The sequence below is a fragment of the Sminthopsis crassicaudata genome, chromosome 3 (genome assembly GCF_048593235.1).
Source record: "Sminthopsis crassicaudata isolate SCR6 chromosome 3, ASM4859323v1, whole genome shotgun sequence".
Classification (NCBI taxonomy): Eukaryota; Metazoa; Chordata; class Mammalia; order Dasyuromorphia; family Dasyuridae; genus Sminthopsis; species Sminthopsis crassicaudata.
The window spans coordinates 391812503-391832637 of record NC_133619.1 but is presented as its reverse complement, the minus strand read 5'-3'; the positions used below and the strand labels follow the sequence as shown (position 1 = coordinate 391832637).

Genomic DNA, 20135 nt, shown 5'->3' with positions numbered 1-20135 from the left:
ATATTTTTATTTGTTGTTAAAATATACCTTAAATTTTTTACTAAATTTTAATTAATATTTCATTCAGATTTATTTTTCACTACTTGCCTTATGAGTTGATGTGACAGCTGGAATCTGTGAATATAGGATGAACTGACCCTTCCTTTTTGTTTGAAAAAACTGAAGAAATGTCAGGTTTCTATGAATTTGAGAGAAGGGAAATAATCCGTGTTTTTGGCTTCTGGTATATGTTCCCTTGGTCCTGTTCAAAAGAAATAAAAAATGAATAATAGTACTGAATTGGATAACTTTCATTTATTTATGCATTTCTAGGGAACCTTATTTAAACAAAACTATTCTCAGACATTAGATGCACAGACATTGGATGCACAGGATTTTATGGCTCAGAAGATGTCTTGAAGGTCATCTAATTCAATTGCATCATTTTACAGGTAAGCAAAAAGAATTACAGAGAAGTTAAGGGAGTTGTTCAGAATTTAACAATTAGTAGGTGGAGCCAGAATTAGAGCTCAGATCTCCCTTTCAATGATTTTTCTACTACATACTACTAATACTTCTCAACAAGACAGAAATAGAATGGGTTTCTCCTCAGGAGGAAGTTTAAACCAAAAAACCACAAACATTATAATTTCTGGCATAAAACCTTGCTAATACTTTCATTCATTAAATAATATTTCATAATAATGAAGAAATGTAAATAGTTTATCATGATCTTGAATTTCTGATGCCAAATTATTTAAAGTTCCAAAAATAGTATTTTTTCTTCCTAATTTCTCTATGAAAAGTGGAGGTAGCTTACATAAATTATATAATTTTTTCTTGATGCCAGAAAAAAATGTTTCAAAAATCTTGAAAATACTGTTGTTGTCATATTTATAAGTCAGAAGGAAAGAAAAAGTAAGAATGTGATAAATATCAGAGTATTAGAATGATACAAGCATATTAAAAAAATCTGAAGGAAGCAAATAAATCTTCCATAGAGACTGAATGGCAGATCTGGAAGTAAGACATTATTGACGGAATAACTTAAAAATTAAAATTTTAAAAGTGCATTTGTTTGAATATAACAATAAACAAATTAAGAGTGGGAAGAATAAATAGCTAAGACAACCTAAATATTCATTAAAGCTTTTAGTATTAGAGTTCCTTAATTTATAAATTATACAAACCTAAATTTATTATACTGGTCTTCTATATGATTAAGGTTGTCTACATTTTCTTACTTTTTTACTTCAGTAATATTCTCATACAAGTATAGATCACAGCCCCTTTCCTTAGGCAAGCACTGTTCTTTTTGATGTGACATAATAAAAGCCTTCAAAATCACAGTACTTCATTGAAGCAGTTCTTTTCTTGAATGCAGCTTCCCATGGTCTTTTAAGATCCATTCAATCACTCCATGTAACCTATGTAGTCATTCTGACTGGAATTTTCCAGCTTTGGCCCCTACTACAAGGATCCAGATCATCTATCTTAGAGCTGGGACGTGTCTTTGTAGCTATGAGGCCTGATTTCAATCTATTATATATACCTTTGTAATTTAGGAGAACATCTTTGAAAGATGATATGACCAAAACAAATACAAATATAATACATCACCCTCAGGCAATCCTAGTTATAAGCAGCTTTATATTTACATTGGCTACTCCTCTGAGGATAGACATAGTCTATTACCAGGCATATATTCTAAGTCTTTACAAATGGGAGAACCTGCTATTGCTTGAATCATATTGGTAAACCATTTGAAAACTCAGGTTTTCACTTCCATATCAGAATGAAGCATAAGAATACATAAGAATACAACTTTAGTGGAGAGCTATAATATTACAATTTCAAAATAATAAAGATCAGCTAGCTTGGCAGCATATTATAAATCTAAGACAGGTATCTGAGTAAATAAATAGCTATTCTCAAAATCAGTAAAGATCTTAATTCAAGTCCCACCTGGCACATTCTGCTATGTGATGTTGGGAAGGTCACTTATCCTCAAGAGGGCAGCTACGTGGCACAGTGGATAGATTGCTGGACTTGGAGTCAGGAAGACATAAGTGCAAATCTGGTCTCAGATAATATCTGTGTGATCCTTGACAAATCACTTCACCTCTGTTTGCTTCAGGTTCCTCAACTGTTAAAAAAAATTAGGGATAATAATAACACAGTACCTAGCACAAAATGGGCAACATATAAATGGTAACTAGAATCAGCCTCTTTTTTCTCCTCCAGCGCCCCAAGAAACTATAAGACTATTATTAATTATAGAGCTGATTGCACATACTTATCTTGCAAATTGGAAGTGACAATTATTTCCAGATGTCAGTATGAATGAAATAAAAGTATTGCTATCACTAAAGCAAAACAGCTGTATGAATTCATAAAGTATAAGATCAAAGGATTATGTCTGCTACCTTGTTTTTATAAAGCACAGAATGACCCAAGTTTGCCATTTCTCATCTATCTTTTGAAGACAGGGTACAATTCTTCAACATGGGACCCAACTAATTACATATCTCTTTTAAGTTCTTTTTAAAGTTGTACTGCACTGCATCTTTAGAGATCAAAATATTATCTTTAAAGTTATCCCTTACCTTTCATGATATTATGAAGATATATATATATGTATATAAAAGATGATGATGTGAATGATGCCTATTTTATTGATAGATAAATATGGATGTTGAATATAAAGCATAATTTTTATTATGTGATTTTGGAAATATTCATAATATTTTCAAAAATTTTTTTTATTACCAGACTGAAAGATAAGACAATATGGGGTGTTAGTACCATAACATAGTATTTTCACTTTTGTTGTTGTTTTTCTTCTGTTTTTTTTTTTCCTTTCACCTTTTGATATGATTTTTCTTGGGGAGCATGGTGAATATGGAAATATATTTAGAAGAAGTGCACATGTTTGCTCTATATTGGGTTGCTTGCTATCTATGGGAATAGGGAAGGAGAAAAATTTGGAACATAAGATTTTGCAAAGGTGAATATTGAAAACTATTTTTGCATATATTGGGAAAAACAGAAAACTATTAAATTTTTTTTAAAAAGAACATAACTTTTAAATATTTGGAAAGCTTCTAAACATTTTTTAATAGTAATACTGGTTTTGGGAGGCAAACTAATATTACTTCTTTATGATATTTAAGCAGAGGTATGTTGGAGCCAGCTCATACTATCTAGCATACTGTTAAATTTTCACTGTGAGCATTTATATCTTGGAATCTGCAAATATTACAAGTCAAATCTTGATGTAGTGCTTTGCCAATTATCTAGACTTAAGATAATGATGGAGAAATTGTTTTTGCCTTTGTCACAAAACAGTTTTATTTGTGGTATCTAGTGGGATGGAAGTGAGAAGCATTACTGGAGAAGTTTCAGGGGAATAGAAGAAAAAAGTATAATAGAATCTTGCATTCTTGGGTGAGGGAGATCAGGGTATTTGGGGCCAGGTGATCTTTTCAAAGAACATAGAAATATCTCAGAAGTGGATTAATCTTGTGTAGAGGATAAAAGACAAGGGATTTACATGAGTGTCAAGGAAGGGATATGGAATTAGACCAAAGAAACTCCCCTAACACCAAAGAAACTCTCCTAACACTCTAAGAAAGTGACCAGCCACAGATCATCAAATTTCTGAGACATTCAGGTCCCTCTATCTGCCATTGTTGGATATACAACTAAGGGTACAGTTGAAGGAAACATCTTTTAGGACTAAGAATTAAGAACAGAATTATAAGAAATTCAGGTCATGTAGGAGAGATTTCAAGTCAAAATGCTCAGGTCACTGGCTGACTTCAGAAGCCAACAGAGCAAGTCATCTTCTCCTCAGATGCCAGCTCTTGACCAGATTGGGCACTGCCTAGAGTGACTGCACTGGCATTGGTACTGTTTTCCAGTGCTTGGAAACTGTGGTGAAAATCTTTTTGAGGGAAGTTTTGAAGGTCAACTCAAAATCTGGGGTCTCAATAAATAGGAATCCATCGTTTTCAGCAAACATGAGAACCTCATTGGTGAGCACCCCTCTAACATTGCTCAAGTAACTTTTGTGGCCCACCAGTCTAACAATGATAGTGGTTTCTTCATAGTCATGTAGTTCCTTCAGCCAACACTCCCCCAAAATGTAGGTCTGGTGTTCATTTAGGTCACTTACTAGCATGGCCCTAACTGCTCCTCTAATGATATAATATTGTTCCAGCTCTGCTGTGTTCCAGATTTAGGCTTTGACAGCAGCTATTCCTAGCAACACAGTTTGAGTAGGGAATTCTACTCCAATGGCTGTCTGACTATCTTGGCTGAACTCATTTCAAATGAATCCTCACAACATGTTAGTATTTCCAACTCCATATTTCCCTATCGGTACAACCTTTAAGACAAAATATAATCCTCTTCTGTACTACTTCCCATCTTGGTCCAATAAGTAAGTGTGTGTGTGTGTGTGTGTGTGTGTGTATGAACATATGGAGTTGGGATGAAAGGATGGTTAGAAAATGGCTCTTATGCCCTCAACCCTCTGCTCTGACTCTCATAACCTGATTCTCTTCTCCTTGGAGACAGTCGGTGAGAAAGGAAAAAGACAGACTTGGTCACCATTGGTGGCCTGGATTCTCAACCAAGAAATTGGTAATAATGTAGATTAAATTAAAAGTGGGTCATGGTACTTTCCAGAAAATCTGCTCTTAAACATTTACCATCACACTGCTGGAACAAAAGGCAATTTCTTATCTTTTCTTCAAGAACAGGTAACATTACTATAATCACACAGCATTAACATTCTATATATTATTGTTATTATTCTATTTTCTAAGTTATTATATCTATTATTTTCTTAGTTATGCTTATTTTAGTTTATATCAGTTCATAAAGCCTATGCTTTTCTTTCCACTCTTCATATTATCAGTTTATAACAGAAATTTACCATAATTTGTTAGCCATCCAAGTAACTGACGGCCATCAATGTGGTTTCCAGTTCTATGCTAGCACAGGAAGTGCTACTGTAAATAACATTATAAAGGGTGTCATTGCGATACTTCTTTCAGAATCTGATCTTCTTGCAATGAAGTATGGCAGTAGGATATGAATTAAAGATACAACCATTATGGTTATTTTAAACAAAATATACTCCTACATTGTTTTCCAGAATGGTGGGATCAATTGATAGCGCTATCAAAAGTTAGTATCACGATTGTCTATTCAACGTTTACTCCTAGCATTTTTTTTTTTTTTTTGGTAATCTTTATCATTTTTCCTGGGTGTGCAGTTAAGTCTCAGTGTTTAATTTTGTATTTCTCTATTTACTCAATAACCACAATAAGACAGACTTCAGAATTTCAATCAAACAATTTGTGATGTTAGAAAGCTAATGGTGAGGCACGTCGATCTCTTCAGGCAGGTAGATAACTACAGGGACAAGATGAGACATACACTGTAAGATGTCACCCTTCTTTTTAATAAAATTTACTTACATGAAACAAATAAGCAAAATAGAATCCAAGTGAAAAAAAATGAAAAGTTTTCATTTATGAATGCCACATAGAACATTCTAAATCTCTATGTTGAAAAAGGTTCAGGAAGTTTCAGAAACTCTTTGGATATCCCAAATGAAAATCTACAATAAAGAAAATATGTGAAAAGAACTCATAATTAAGGGGCTTAGTATCTAAGAGCATTGAACTAGTTTTTAATACCTAATTATTTTCAAGTGGTAAAGAATTGAGAAATTAAGGGCCTTAATTGCTAAAAACTGCAATAAAAACATTTTTCTTCCTTATTCCCTTCCAGAGTCGAAGTTCCTTTCAAATCCAGATGAAGCAAAACATAAATGTCTCGACATAGATATATTAAGGTATGATTTTTGGTAAAAGAGAAAACATAAAAGGGAAGATACTTACAAGAAATTAACTGGAATCCATTTCAGAAAGTCAATTTAGGTAGCCAGACATTTCAAACCAAAGGTAGAAAAAATGTCAAGTGTAAAGAAAAAGGAAAATAAAGGGGAAAAAAGGTAATGGGATAGAATAAGTCTACCTCTATGCAAAACAAAACAATTTCTTTTTGGTATTCTAAAATATTTGTATTTGTCCTGTTTCTGATGCTCTATATGTTGTGGGATGAAGTATTATACACCCACTAAAGTTTATAATTTAAACTGCTTAATGAATCAGGCATACAGATCTGTAGAATGAGCTTTTCCTCTGGCAGATCACTACTAATCAAACATGCATTAAAAAGGAGAAAATTTCTTCAGCAGGCTAGCTAAAGTTTATATTGAGTGGAATACTGCAGTCTTCTATTGTACATTAAAACAACAACAACAACAACAACAACAAAAAAAAACAACTATAAAAAGCCAAGAGGTTTTATGGCATTAAAAAAATGAAGCAAAATTAAAATAGGCCTGACGGAAACTTTCGAGAGAACAAAACTAATACCACATGTAGTAGCAAAGTACAACTTAAGATTCATATGAAAAATTTAAACTTATAAATTGAAATGATTTTCTCAATCCTTACTCATATTACTAATAATAACTAGTTTTGGTATTCAATTTACATACTTTTCTTGGGCAATTTGTATTTTTCTTAAAACTACAGCATGAAGATAGAATAATTTCATTTTGGCAATACATATACTAAAATGCTGATTTGCTCAATCTAATAAGTTCCTTTGCTGGCATTTAAAAATCTACTAGTTTCTGAATTTTATCACATTAACAAATTTTTGTTATTCTATCAGCGTAAAAATTGCTGTACAAAATAAATGTCCTACTTCTAATTTCAAACAAATCTGCAAAGATTGATTTCACTTTATCAAAATCTAATTTCTATCTAAAACATATTTATTTGTTAAACAGTGGATCACTTTCAATCTTATAAGTGGGGCAATGACATTTCAAAAGAGCTATGCCAAGATTATGACTTTCTTTTAGTAGGCAAAGGTGGGTATTGTGTTTTGATTGATTTTTTAAAAAAAGTTCCTAAACAAGGAACTTGTAAATTTACTGATCACTCAAAAAGTAGAGAAGGGAAGAGTAGCCTGCTTATAAATCAATGAGAATGAGCTCATGTCAAAAGATGGTAATCTTAAGTGCAATAAGAAAACTTTACTTCAAAATGGAAAAGAAATCCAAGACCTCCAAGAGTTTTTTTTTTAAAAATAAATCACTAAAACCAAGTAAATAATATGCAACTTTATGATAACCACACAGTATTTATAATTCACATTAAGTACAAAAGGTTTATATTAAATTTTTAAATCAGTCATATTATCTCAATTATTTTAATAGCACCAAATTAAAAAAAAACCAAAATAACGACATAGACTATTATCAGAAATAATCTTGATTAAAAATACAATAATGAAAATAATCAATGTTAATTATAAAATTGATGAAGCCATGATAGTCTACAAATATTTGTTGAAAAAGATGAAAATCAAGTTTAAATATGATCAAAGGAAATTTAACAAACAGAAAGTTATGATAGTATATATACATAATAATACACATTAAATCAAAAGTTAATTTTCTTCACATAAATTCTTTCAGTAATCAAAGGAACAAGAATGATTTTCATTCTAGATAATTAACTTTTTAATTTATTAAAACTTTGCTCTGCAATTAAAAGATTAATGTAAAAGTTTCCTAAAAAACTAAATAATGAAAAAGAACCTTAGTCATATATTTTTTAAAAAAGGAGTATTAAGATTGAAAAGCTGCACATTGGTTGTAATTTACACCATAAGTAGGTATCAATATTGATGAGAACATAAGATTCTTGGAAATAGAAAAGTAGGGACAAACAGGAATGACACAAAAATATCTGTAAGAGTTAAATAAGTTATCAATGGGAAATATTACAACACTGAATCTGAATGTTGCTCATATTTTATCAGAAACTTCTGGCCCTGTGAATGAACACTATGACTAGAGGGAAGTGCCATTGATTCCATGACTTTCATTTAAAGAGTCAGATCTTAACAGTTTTTCTCACCACTTCCATGAGCTACCTTGTTTCTGTACTTCTCTGGAATTTTCCATCATGACCCAGGGCCAGGTACTTGGAGGTCTTTATATTATTATGTATTTGTAGACAAAAAAAATCATATTAAATACAACTGGAAGTGTGATACAATTAATCCAAAATTAATGATATGCAGCTAAGTAAGCCATTAGTGGAACATTTTTATTTGTGAACATGTGTATTTAACAAAAAGGAAGACTAATAAACTTGGTATATAATTAAAAAGTTAGAAAATAAATAAAACAAGAAACAAACCAAAGGAACAAAACTTATTTCCTCTGTGTGTGTGTGTGTGTGTGTGTGTGTGTGTGTGTGTGTGTGTGTGTGTGTGTGTGTGTGTGTATTTTTTAAAGGATATTTAAAACCAAGAGTCAGCTTTGAAAAAACCAGGGAAGTTGTCCCAATAAGCTGAAGAGACGCATGCCATTTCTACTATTATTTGAAAAAGTAATAGCAATAATAGTTTACAGCAGTAAGATGAGAACTAAAAAATTAAGGATACAAACAGAAAAAAAGAGATGGAAGAATCACTGCTATGTAAACAATATAATTGTAAAGATAAACTTTAGAGATCAATACAAATATAAGTGACACAACTGATAGATTCCTAGAAATACAGTAAAGGAAGGGTTGGTTTAATCACTTTTTACTCTAAGTATATGTGCTTCTGACCTAAGTGGGGAACTTTTAGATAGAAAAATGTAAGAATTAATAGTTGGTTTTAGACAAAATATTAAAGGGGGAAGAGAACAGCATTGTCCAACTCAAACTGATCAGTCGTGTTCCCAGTGGACAAGTACTACTCCTCCTCACTGATTATTTGTCCTTCATTCTCTCTCAATTTTCTAGTGTAACTGCAATAGCTAGAGTGTCCAGATCTATTTCAAATATTTGTTAACAATGGTTTTCTTTACTTTTACTGTTAAGTAACAGGACATGATTTGAGTTACTTATTATAGATAAATGACTGCTTTTTGTTTTAGATAAGTATACATTATCATACTAAGGATATGTCCATTTATTCTGTTTTCTAGTGTTCTCAACTTAGATATTAATTTTTCAAGACTTCCTGTATCTAATGATATAAATATTGTTATTAATATAATTTATTATTTTTATAATTTTCTAACACTGAAACAATCCTATATTTCAAGTATAAACCAATAATAAATTATTCATATTGAATTATATTCAAAAATATTCAATTATAGTAACATTTTTTAATTTGTTGGTGTTAACTACTAATATTTTAAAAAATAATTCATTAGATATTGTTTTAAATTTTTTTTTCTGATACTTCTCTTTGGTTTAGGTATCAAGAACATATTTGTTCCACAGATAGAAATTTGGCATTTCTTTTCTTATTTTTATAAAAAAATTATGCAAAATTTGAAGTAGTTGCTCTTTAAAAGTTGGTGGAACTCACTTTTAAAATCTACCTTATCCGGAGTTTCCTGTTGGGAATTCATCTATGGCTTATGTAGTTTCTTTGATAACAGGCTATTTAAAATTTTAATTTCTTTTCATGTTCCTCAAGGTTGTTCAGTTGTGTCCAACTTTGTAACACTCATTTGGGGTTTTCTTGGAAAACATACTAAGATGATTTACATTTCCTTCTCCAGCTTTTTTTACAGATGAGAAACTGAGGCAAATTATTGGTTATTTTTTTAATTTTCTTTTTTCTTCTTTATCTGTTGCGACTATTTTGACAATTAGACATTTTGCTCTGATAAAACCAATTAACTATTTTATTAGTTTTTAAGAAGTTATTTACCCATTAAATTTTTTGTTTTCAATTTTATGTCTTGATTTTAACAATTTTTATTTTGCTATTATCTTAAGGCTTTTGATTGTTGTTTTTCATGTTTCTTAGTTGTGTAATTCATTTCTTTCTCCTTTTTCATTAAAGAATTTGCACATATAAATGTTGATCAAGATTGCTTTTACTGAATACTTCTGATATGTTATCTTAGTGTTATCACTAAGATGAAATTAAGTATTTTTCAAAGATTTTTTTAAAAAATCCATCTAATCTTTAGGCCTGAATTATTCAGTTTCCATTTAAACTAGAATCTTTTCATTAAAGACAATTTAGTGATCAATGTTTATTGCTTTGTGGTCAGTCATAGAAAAGTTTTGTTTCTACTTTATTCCATTTGTTCATGGGATCTTCATGCTCTGAGACATGAGCAATTTTGGAAAGGAGTCATGTAAAACATAAAACGGAGTTCTTTTGAGTCTCCTTCATTAATTAACATGGGATAATTATATCTAACTTTTCTCAATTCTACTCATATTCTTTTCTACAACTGAAAAGGATACATATTAAGGTCTTTCAACACTTCTAGTTTTACTTCCTATTCATTCTTGAAATTAAACTAGTAAAGGGTAAAAATATCCTTTAGTATTTAAGTATTTCACCAATCAGAGATTAGGCACTGCCTTTATTTCATTATTTATGATGACATAAACAATATAGCTTAGCTGCTTTATCTTTTTAATCATGCCAATTTTTACTGAAGCTTTGTTTGAGGTGATATTAAATCTCTGCTTTAAAAACAAACCAAGAAAATCTTCTCCCCCACCAAAACAAAAAACAAAAACAAAATATCAAAACAAATCCTAGAAGGGTTAGGCAGGGGAAAACAAAACAAAAAACCCAAACTGTTAAGATTCTGGTTTCTTATTAATTTTGCTACCTTCTTCCATTTTATAAGTTCATTTAATACATGCATCCTCTTATACTATTTTCCCAATTGGTCCTCCAAAACCCTTTACCAAAAAAACAAAACAAAACAAAACAAAAAACCTGTGAATCAGTTACCATAATTGAAATGGCATGAATTCCTTTTCCCTCTTTGTTCAGATCTTGATCACTGGTTCTTATATTTTTCTTCTTTTGATGTTAGATTATTCTCCTCTTTCTTTAACTTTCCTCTTAAAAGCCATCTATCAAGGCTTCTATCTGTTTTCTAAGGCAAATTATGTATGTACATCCATATTCAACTCTGCTTAGCCTGGTCCAAGTAAGACTGGGGTAATGAGATGTACTCTCTTATATTCTCCTCTTCATGTTTGTATCCTCTTCTTGTTCACCCTAATTATTGGAAATTGTACCCACTTTTTTTGTTACTTCTTCCCAAGTATAGTCTTTCATTCCTGTTTTCCTACTTGTTGGGAAAACTAATGATAATGATCCAAGTCCTTCCCTCTTGCTTGATTTTATTTTTTTCAAGGAGTCAACTAACTTGAACAATTTTTTTTAAATTAAAAAAAATTCCAAATTAAAAAAAAAAAGGTGGGGGGAGAATATTTCTATTTACAGGTAGAACAGAAAATGAATATTAGAAGCAAAACTGTGAATATTAAGTATTGTTTAATTTTTTAAAAAGCATATAATTAAACATATTACTTTCAAAGCTGTCCTGTTTGCCTGTGTTTCCATCTGAAATTCCTTCTATTGTCTGCTGTACATTTAAAATTTGAATCAACTATCCTCTTTTCATTTTTGGGAACACCACCACTAGCTCCTATCTTTCTACAGTGTCCTTCCAATAGAAGGGAATAAAGTATAATTCTTGTAACAAATAAGCACAAATAAAATAAATCCATACTTTGCTGTGTAAAAAATGTGTCACAAGCTGAATCTGAGGCCACTACTCTTCTAACACAATGTCAATCAAAATTCTTTCCCCCCTTTCTGTGATCTTCTTTATCATTTCACTGTTCGTGCTACTACTGGGCTTATATCCCAAGGAAATACTAAAGAAGGGAAAGGGACCTGTATATGCCAAAACATTTGTGGCAGCCCTTTTCATAGTGGCTAGAAGCTGGAAAATGAATGGATGTCCATCAATTGGAGAATGGTTGGGTAAATTATGGTATATGAATGTTATGGAATATTATTGTTCTGTAAGAAATGACCAACTGGAGGAATACAGAGAGGCTTGAAGAGACTTTTATCAACTGATGCTGAGTGAAACGAGTAGAATTAGGGGATCATTATATACTTCAACAATGATACTGTATGAGGATGTATTCTGATGGAAGTGGATATCTTCAACATAGAGAAGAGCTAATCCAATTCCAATTGATCAATGATGGACAGAATCAGCTACATCCAGAAAAGGAATACTGGGAAATGAGTGTAAACTGAGAGCATTGTTTTTGTTTTGTTTTGTTTCCCTTCCCAGATTATTTTTACCTTGCGAATACAATCCTTCCTTTGCAACAACAACAATAACAAAATTCGGTTCTGCACATATATATTGTACCTAGGATATACTATAAGATATTTAATATGTATGGGAATGCCTGCCATCTAGGGGAGGGGGTGGAGGGAAGGAGGGGAAAAACTCAGAACAGAAGGGAGTACAAGGGATAATGTTGTAAAAAAAAAATTTACCTATGCATATGTACTGTCAAAGAAAATGTTATAATTATAAAAATTAATAAAAAAGTCATATGGATAAAAATTTTAAAAAATCATTTCACTGCTCAAAAACTTTTTCCCATTCATAACTGAAAAACTTATTTTCTTTCTTGATCCTGTAACTTAAATATGTTACCTTTTATATCTTGGTGATCTGTCAATTTGGAGCTTATTAATAAAGTAGTGTGAGATCTTAGTCTAAAAGTAACCTCATGCATGCCGCTTTTCAGTTTGGATTTTTTTTTTTTAATAGTAGTTTTTGTTGAATGACTGCTCAACACAGTACATGGAATTTTTTTGGTTTATTGAAATGTTACTATATTTGCCTGCTTCTTTTATGTTTGAAGTATAATCAATTACTCTAACTTTACTGTGATTTTGATGATTACTCCCCTTGCAGTATAATTTGAGATCTGGTACTACTTGGCTTGTTTTCCTTATTAGTATTATTTTTTTTTCTTTCATTAGTTTTGGGTTAAGACTTTCCATTTTCTGTTCTAAGCACTTTATTTTCATTCTAATTTCTTCCTCCAAAAGTCATTTCAATTGTACTTTAGTTTTTTAATCTTGGCTTGATTTATATTAGTCTTATACACAGTCTTTAGGGCCAAGGGATTTTTCTTTTTCCCTTCCGAATTTAATGTAGAATTTCTCTTTACCTCAAAGTTAATTTCTTGTATTTCTTTAATTCATACTATTTACCAAATTCATCTTTCTCAATTGATATAATTAACCTGTTTCAGAATTACACCTTTGTGCTTAGGTCTGAACCTATGACTTTGTTCATTGATTGTTCCCTCTTATGATCTAGATGAAAACTATCTCTGCCATATAGGCTACAGTGGCTAACTCTAGGCTCTGCAAGAAGGCATCCTACCTTCTAGTTCTCTCTTCTGACATTTGAGCTTAGGTTTTAGGTTCTGCTTGATCTCAGTCTCTTTCTGGCATACTGCCTGATAGAGAGTTGGGTCCAGCCTTTCATGTGATCCTTACAGGCAACAATTAGACACTGTCGATTCAGCTACTTGACAGGCTCCTGTAAAATCCCTAGTGTTTGTGCTTCCGAGGTGCTCTTTTGGCTCTTATATTGTGGCTCTCACAGCCTGCTTTGGAACTGTTTTTATGAGCACCATGGGAGTCTTTTCAGTCACTGTGTCTACTGTAGGAGTGCCTGAAATTTGGGCCTGTTCTGACTGAAGGCTTCTGCTTCCCCAAAAATGCTTTTGGCATTTTTCTTGGATAGAATGGATGATTTTGTAGCTGCTTCTCTGGTTGCCCTAATGTTGTTTTTTTCTGGTGCATTTTTAGAACTTTACTGGAGTATTTTGGAAGGATTGAGCTCTTCTAGTAACTTTCATTTTGTCATCTTAACCAAGAAATACAAACAAGAAATCACAGACAGTGATCTATTAACTGTTAAATCTAATAGTCTTTTCTTAGACTTACTTGATCTTTGTGTTGCATTTATTACAGCTGACTAGAATTGTCAAACTCCAGACACATGAAAATGGTCTGCAAAATTCCTGAGTTCTAGGGGTAGTTAGTTGGTACAGTGGATAGAGCACTGGCCCTGAATTCAAATGTGACACATAACACTTCTTAGCTGTGTGACCCTGGGCAAGTCACTTAATCCCAATTGCCTCAGCAAAAACAAACAAAAAACCCCAAACCAAAAACTCCTGAGTTCTTAAAAACCAGATGAAAAAAGATACTAATACTAGAAAAAAGATGCTAATTTGTGGTTTTCTAAACTACTATATAGCCACTAGGAAATTCATTTCTATTTAAATTTTATATCCTATCTGTTGATTAACTCTCTCCTGGATATTCTTTCAAATATTCTTTTTGTACTCCTCCCACTTATTTATCTACTTATTCTCCTTTGTTATGACATTATCCAAATCCCCTAAATGTGAGTATTCCACAAGGACATCCCTATCTTGTAGCATTTTCTCTCTACTAATTTTCTCTTGGTTATCTTATTAGCTCCAGTTGATTTATAATCAATTATATGAAGACAACTTAGAGCTTGTACATGTCTAGCTCCAGTTTTGCTCCTGAGATTTAGTCCCACATCACCAACTGTGTTTGGTTATTTCAATCAAGATGATTGGGACACATCTCAAACTGAACATATTCAAAACATAACCTCTTCTACCCAGAAATCTATCTTTCATCCAAACCCTTCTATTTCTACAGAAGGGCCTTTTTTTCAACTCTTAGGTTTGTATTCTCAGTTTCTTCCCTAATTGTCCCTTCCTTGCCCCTCTCATGTATCTAATAAGCTGATAATTCTTGCATTTTCTAGTTCCACAATGTTTTTCTCTTCCCTGCTCTCTACTCAAAGCCATCACCTTTTTGCAGTTCCCAATAGCACAGCAATCTCTTCTAACAATTCCCCTTTTGCTCCTTACTCAAACTCTTTTAGGCTGACTTTTCCTGTGGTATTTTATTTAGGATATACCATTTTTTCTCTGAACCCTTTCCAATTTATTTTCCCAAAATTGAGAACCCATGTAATAATTCTTGACTTTCTTTCCCTTTTCTGAAATAAACTGCAACATAGTGTGATCACTTCTTCCCAAAATTTCCATCATTTGTACCACTCACCATTTCTTCTCCATTGTTAAGAGAATTGGATCAGAACAAAGTTACTTTCCATTGGCTCTTTTATTTATTTATTTTTTATGATAAAATGAACATTAAGAGAAAACATCAAGAAATCATTAGGCACTCTACTTTGACTTAAGGATATATAGGTATTTAAGTTTATAAATGATATGCCAGGATTATTTCCCCAGGTCCTCAATGACATTACAAAATTGCTTCCTCTGATTATATCTCAAATAATTTCCACTAGATTTATCCCCTCTATTTTCATAGATTTTCTTACAGAAGCAGATCTTTTTGCTTTTTTGACTTGATTTTGTTTTTATATTGAAAAATTCCACCACCTTTTCAGATGGGTGGGGGTCTGGCTTCCTCTTTATAATTTTCCAACATATACTTTTGATTGATTTGTGACAGTTGTTCTTTCCATTTACATTGTTGTATCACTATTTTTTGCTTTCTTTCTAAGTTCCATTTTACTTGTCATTCTTTTTAAAATAGTAAATACTTCATTATTTTCATATGCCATAATTTGTTTATTCTCCAATTAATGAGAATTTACTGTGTTTCTAGTTCTACTGTTATAAATATTTTGGTGTATGTGAGTTTTCTTGTCAATCATCTCCTTGGAATATTATTATTTTTTTTTAATACAAAAAGCCATCCTACTTCATTGGCCTTTTAACTTTTCCTCATCATTCTGAATAAAATACAATTATTTTTATTCATTCTGATAAAATATTCATAGAGGAGTCCTAGTTTATGAAAAATCTAATTTTTAGTGAAAACTGTTAAGTCAAATCACTCTCCTTATGTTCAGTTCATTTTGCCCATATTTTGTGCGTTTGTGAATAAGCATATACAGGATTAGGATTTGGATTTTTTTTTTGCCTCCTGTGAATTTTTGGATTTTACATCTACTTCTGTTTTTCCTACATAGTTACTGTTCTCTACCTAACCTGGCTTGATGGATATAATAGAGGCAGATTTTGACCACCTACTTCTTATTCAGTTTTAAGTCCTTTTGATATTTTGACATTAGTCAAGTATCTTCTTATTAGTACTTGCCAGATACACTTTCATTGGCCAAGAGCTTGGTATTTCTGCATTTTAAGCCATGACCTAGAAATTCAAAACCAATCATTCTATTAATGTTATAATCTTAAATAGATATCAACTCTCCAAATTTGCTTTTTATCTTCTAAAATTCCGTGTCTTTAATGGCAGAAATGATAAAAATTCCATGCACTTCTATGATCTCCATTATTGACCAAAACTTAATTACCTGTTAGTGCCTTCTATCATTCATTCTATTAAGGTTTATCATGAAAAGTGGGTTATAATAACCTGTCCTTGATTTTACAAGTTATAAATGATTTTGTATCAGTTCTTGGAAACATGTCTCTAGAAAGCAACAGACCCCTCTCTATTATTGTTTTTGATTGTATAAAAAACTTCTGTATTTCTTGGCAGGGGTTTACAAATCATGCTGCTACTAGTCTTCTCTTTGACAGATCCTTACAGTATGATTTTTGATTTGAAATAACACGAGTCTTTATTATTCCTGCTTCCTCCTAAACTTATTCAATTTCCTTTTTTTTTTTTAAAGAGCAAATCTTTTTTTTTGAAGGTAGCATTAATTTCTTTGTTGCATCATAATCATTTTTATATATATTTTCCTCACTCAACTACATGAACTTGCCCATATGATGGAAAAAAAAAAAAGTTAGGCAAAACCAATTAATACAACAACTGTATCGGACATCGCCAATGATCATTTATATTAAGGAACCTGTATTTCTACAAAAAATAAAAAAAAAATAAAAAAAATAAAAAAAATTTAAAAATAGGGAGAAAGAATATCCCATTGCTTTTCTAGGATCAAGATTGATCATCTGGGTCTGATGTATTTAATCTTATCCATTCATCAACTATTTTATTTATTTACCAGTATGAAAGAATTCTGATGATTATTACTTTACAGTAGCTTGAGCAATGTTACTGCTAGGCTTCTTTCAGTCCTAATTAATTTTCTTCTTCTTTTGAAATTCTTGATCTTTTCCCCTCCAGATATATTTTATTACAATTTTATCTAGCTCTACAGAGTTTGCTTTTTGTAGTTTGACTGGTATGGCACTGCATCTCTTAATTTAATTAGTCATTTTGATTATACTGGCATAGCCTAAGGATGGGCAATTAAAAAATCTTCAATTATTTGTCTTACTTTATTTCTATAAAGTATATATTTAGTAGTTGTATCCACATTATTATTTCTAAGTAAATGAACTCCAAGGTATATGTAGTTATTTTGAATGTAAACTTTCTCCTTCCCCCCCCCCCCCAACTCATTCTGTTTTTAACTGAAAACACTGATGATTTCTATGAGGTTATTTTATACTTCTTGCTATTTTACTTAAGTTGGGAATTGATTTTTTTTTTTTAGTTTTAGTTTTCAGTTTAGTAAGGTGTAATAAATAAAACACCGCATCTACAAAAACAGTAATTGTTTTTTCTTTGTCTATGCTAGTTCACTCAACTTATTTTTGCTTTCTTTATTTTTCTCGCTAGCAATGCTAAAAATATATGAAATAACCATGAACATCCTTGCTTTACCTCTGATCATATTTGAAAGCCCTTTATCATTTCTTCATTATAGATAATGCTAACTACAAGATTTAGAATGATACTATTCACATGTTAAGAAAAGGTCCAATTTTTCATATCTTTGGTGTTTTAAAAATATATTTAAATTGGTGTTCTATTTTGAATCTTTTATTGAGTGATTTGGAACATTCACATGGTAAATTATGAATCATCTTTTGCAAATTGTCAGTTTATCTCTTTTGACAAAGATTCTATTTTGAATTCACTGCAAGTTATGTAATGTTGATTTGAATCTAATTTTGGTAAGACTGACTTCTAGTTATTCCAAGAGCTTTCACAAAATAAGGAATCCTTTACTAAGAGATTTAAATGTTATGAGACATATTGAATATTAGTTTATTGGGTTCAATTGCTTTTCTTTCTTCTTATCCAGTCCATTTTGTAGATTTGATTTTCTTTTTGGGGTGTTAGTACTAAATTGCTTTAATGATTGTTACTCTCTAATATACTTTAAAGTCCAGCACGCTTTTTCTTCCTTCAATTTTACCATTTTCCAGCATTTTCTTTGATATTCTAGGCATCTCAACATAATACATGGAGTGCTAGATTTGGAGTCTAAAATCTGAATCTTGCCTAAAATAACTATTAGTCATGTGACCCTTAGCAAGTCACCTAACTTCTTAGTCTCAGTATCAAGTATTAAATTATGAAATAGTGCATAAAAGTATTTCATGAATCTTAAAGTGTGTTATGAATGTTAACTATTATCATTATTTCTTATCTGGCACAGTGGATAGAGAGCTGGGTCTGGAGTTAGGAAGGTTACTGTTCAAATAGGGCCTCAAGACACTGAGCAGCTGTGTAACTCAGTTTTCTCAATTGTAAAATAATAGTGTTTTTATTAAGATTACTTGGGATAGTACTTGTAATGTACTTAGCACAATGCCTAGCCATCTCAATTCCAATCTAGCTTCATAAAATATATCTTTGGTAATTTAATTAGTATCATACTAACTCTGAAAAATGTTTATGGTAACATTGGCATTTTTATTATATTAGCATGGCCCAGTCATGACTACAGAATATTCTCATTGATTTCTTTAAGAAGAATTTATTGACACGTTCATTCAATTTCTTTGTTCTAAATAAGTCATATGTTGTTACATGTTTTAACAGTATTTGATGAATTAGCCAATATACAAATAATGAAAGTTCCAAGAACAAATAATGCAGTTCCAAGAACTGCAAATTAAAGCAAAATCCCTTTAATTCATAAATAATAAAAACTGCAAATTAATACACCCCTAAAGTTTTACTTTACAGTTCTTCAACAAGTATTTAATAAATATTATATGCCTGATAGCATTGTAGTGCTGATAATGGAAAAAAAATGAAGAGATAGCATCTTCCATCAAAGAGGTCACACTATAATGTGAGAGATAAAATGCAGATGACTATGTACAAAATGTGTACGTATGTGTATGATATACATGATGTATATACATCAACACATATATAAAATCATATATGAAGTATATTTATATCAACATATACACAAAACACCAATACATACATATAAATATAAAAAAAAATCTGTATCTCTAGATATATTTAGAAAGCACATTAAAGATAATCTCATAAGGAAGGCAATGGCTACAGAAGAGAGTGGGAAAAGCTTCTTTCAGAAGGCATAATATGAGCTGACTTCTTAAGAAATCCAGGGAAGAGAGGAAGAGAATTTGAGAAAAGAGTGTTCTTTCTAGTTATGGGGGACAATAAACACCAAGTAATGTGTTAGAAGTGTTTTGATAGAGAAACAGCAAAAAGGCCAGTGTAACTAGATCACAGAATATGTGAAAGGGATGTTAAGAGTGGAAAGATAGGAAAGAAATATGTTGTACAATGGGTTAAATCCCAAATAGGAGAGATTTATTCCTGGAAGCTAGGGCAGATCACTGGAAATTACTGAGTAGAGAGAATGACATTGTTAAACTTCTGCTTTAGGAAAGTCACTTTTATGTAAAACTACCTAAAGGACAGATTGGAACTAGCTACAGGAGGAGACAAAATTAGAAGTTTATTGCAAACATTACCAATGAGATGTTAAGGATCCATACAGGTGAAGAGAAAAGAGCATAAACAAGAAATATTGTGAAGAGAAAAATGACAAGATTTGCAAAGAAATTATATATATGGGGTCAGTGTAAGTAAGGAGTGAAGTATGACATGAAGGTTTTAAACCCAGATGATTTGCCCTCAACAAAAAAAGGAAATATAGGACCATCTTTCATTATTTTGAGTGAAGCACTGTGGGTGTCAAACATTGCATATAATGTTGGCTTTTCTTTGATGTTAGTTTTATGAAATATTTTTATTCTACTTTTAAAATTCTTTATTATAAGAGATGATTTCCTGGGAGAGTGAAGAGAGATACAGTGGGAAATGTTAGTGACATACAAAACAAA

At 31.3% G+C, this 20135-nt stretch overlaps 1 protein-coding gene and 1 pseudogene across 24 annotated transcripts in view; both read right to left on the bottom strand.

The window, feature by feature from the left end:
- MBD5 (methyl-CpG binding domain protein 5) overlaps positions 1–20135 on the bottom strand; it is a 395786-nt gene that overhangs the window by 151462 nt on the left and 224189 nt on the right. For 22 of the 24 annotated variants that reach the window (XM_074302158.1, XM_074302143.1, XM_074302141.1 and 19 more), the window contains 2 exons: positions 1945–2125; positions 88–241 (listed from right to left, as the gene is read on the bottom strand). The gene's annotated coding sequence lies outside the window, so the exon portion shown is untranslated. Of the gene's footprint in view, positions 1–87; positions 242–1944; positions 2126–5468; positions 5612–20135 lie in introns of all 24 variants that reach the window. The other 2 variants (XM_074302145.1, XM_074302147.1) reach the window with 1 other exon arrangement.
- On the bottom strand, positions 2150–5462 carry LOC141562118 (ras-related protein Rab-25 pseudogene; annotated as a pseudogene).